The 2,500-nt window shown below is 62.4% G+C and overlaps 1 pseudogene; it reads right to left on the bottom strand.

Annotated features, from left to right (window-relative positions):
• LOC124587204 overlaps positions 1-2,500 on the bottom strand; it is a 7,286-nt pseudogene that overhangs the window by 3,746 nt on the left and 1,040 nt on the right.

The raw sequence follows: 2,500 nt of genomic DNA, 5'->3' as shown, positions 1-2,500 counted from the left end.
CAACGCGGCGGCGACCTCCTCACGTGTGACCGGCCCCCATATGCACTCGAGAGCGACAGGCTCTGAGTGCGGGAGGAGGCGGTCACGAATGAAGCCCGCGGTGGAGATGGGCTTCTTGGTGAAGAGGTCCGCCCAGAAGTCCAGCAGACCAGGGATGGCAGGTGGCGGCTGGAGCAGGGTGCCATCCAAGAGGCCGCGCACGCAACGTGCACGCGACCGTCGGAAGGCATCCTGCGTTCTCGCGTACTCCCAGCGGCGCCGCTTGCGCTTCTGCGTCGGCGGCGCGGCAGGCGGCCGCTTCGATGGTTGGCGCGGCCGCTGTGTCCTGGTGATCGATCTCTCCCCTCTGGACCCGACCGACGCAAGGGCATCCGGGAGCATGCCCAGGATGACATCGGGCGGCGTGCCCCGCCCCAGACCTATGACACGATCCAGGGCAGAGAAACGTTGGGCGGAAGCGGGTAGCCCCGCCAGATGCTCCCAGATGGCGGCGTCAGTCGGCCCCTCCGGCGGCGGCCCGGTGGTGTCGGCCGCGAAGTCCTCGGCTGCGTCAACGGGCGGCGCAGCGGCCTCGCCCGCGTCAGGCAGCGGGCTCGCTGCTCCCCGGCGGGACGCCGGCTCTTCCCCCCGACCGATCTCAAGCGCCTCCATGAATTGGCGGACAAGTCATAGTTACTCCCGCCGTTTACCCGCGCTTGCTTGAATTTCTTCACGTTGACATTCAGAGCACTGGGCAGAAATCACATTGCGTCAACACCCGCTAGGGCCATCGCAATGCTTTGTTTTAATTAGACAGTCGGATTCCCCCAGTCCGTGCCAGTTCTGAGTTGATCGTTGAATGGCGGCCGAAGAGAATCCGCGCACCCGCGCGCCCCCGGAGGAGCACGCTAAGGCGGACGCGGCCTCGCAGCAAGGAAGATCCGTGGGAGGCCAAGGCACGGGACCGAGCTCGGATCCTGCACGCAGGTTGAAGCACCGGGGCGCGAACGCCGCGCAGGCGCGCGCATCCTGCACCGCCGGCCAGCACGAGGCCAACCAACGGCGAGAGCAGACCACGCCCGCGCTAAACGCCCGCACTTACCGGCACCCCTACGGCACTCACCTCGCCCAGGCCCGGCACGTTAGCGCTGACCCACTTCCCGACCAAGCCCGACACGCCCCGATCCTCAGAGCCAATCCTTATCCCGAAGTTACGGATCCAATTTGCCGACTTCCCTTACCTACATTATTCTATCGACTAGAGGCTCTTCACCTTGGAGACCTGCTGCGGATATGGGTACGAACCGGCGCGACACCTCCACGTGGCCCTCTCCCGGATTTTCAAGGTCCGAGGGGAAGATCGGGACACCGCCGCAACTGCGGTGCTCTTCGCGTTCCAAACCCTATCTCCCTGCTAGAGGATTCCAGGGAACTCGAACGCTCATGCAGAAAAGAAAACTCTTCCCCGATCTCCCGACGGCGTCTCCGGGTCCTTTTGGGTTACCCCGACGAGCATCTCTAAAAGAGGGGCCCGACTTGTATCGGTTCCGCTGCCGGGTTCCGGAATAGGAACCGGATTCCCTTTCGCCCAACGGGGGCCAGCACAAAGTGCATCATGCTATGACGGCCCCCATCAACATCGGATTTCTCCTAGGGCTTAGGATCGACTGACTCGTGTGCAACGGCTGTTCACACGAAACCCTTCTCCGCGTCAGCCCTCCAGGGCCTCGCTGGAGTATTTGCTACTACCACCAAGATCTGCACCGACGGCGGCTCCAGGCAGGCTCACGCCCAGACCCTTCTGCGCCCACCGCCGCGACCCTCCTACTCGTCAGGGCTTCGCGGCCGGCCGCAAGGACCGGCCATGACTGCCAGACTGACGGCCGAGTATAGGCACGACGCTTCAGCGCCATCCATTTTCAGGGCTAGTTGCTTCGGCAGGTGAGTTGTTACACACTCCTTAGCGGATTCCGACTTCCATGGCCACCGTCCTGCTGTCTTAAGCAACCAACGCCTTTCATGGTTTCCCATGAGCGTCGATTCGGGCGCCTTAACTCGGCGTTTGGTTCATCCCACAGCGCCAGTTCTGCTTACCAAAAGTGGCCCACTTGGCACTCCGATCCGAGTCGTTTGCTCGCGGCTTCAGCATATCAAGCAAGCCGGAGATCTCACCCATTTAAAGTTTGAGAATAGGTTGAGGTCGTTTCGGCCCCAAGGCCTCTAATCATTCGCTTTACCGGATGAGACTCGTACGAGCACCAGCTATCCTGAGGGAAACTTCGGAGGGAACCAGCTACTAGATGGTTCGATTAGTCTTTCGCCCCTATACCCAGCTCCGACGATCGATTTGCACGTCAGAATCGCTACGGACCTCCATCAGGGTTTCCCCTGACTTCGTCCTGGCCAGGCATAGTTCACCATCTTTCGGGTCCCAACGTGTACGCTCTAGGTGCGCCTCACCTCGCAATGAGGACGAGACGCCCCGGGAGTGCGGAGGCCGCCGCCCCGTGAAGGGCGGGGA

Source organism: Schistocerca americana, unplaced genomic scaffold, assembly GCF_021461395.2.
Source record: "Schistocerca americana isolate TAMUIC-IGC-003095 unplaced genomic scaffold, iqSchAmer2.1 HiC_scaffold_588, whole genome shotgun sequence".
Classification (NCBI taxonomy): Eukaryota; Metazoa; Arthropoda; class Insecta; order Orthoptera; family Acrididae; genus Schistocerca; species Schistocerca americana.
Note: the sequence above shows the minus strand (reverse complement) of the source record. Positions and strands in the feature narration are given on the sequence as shown.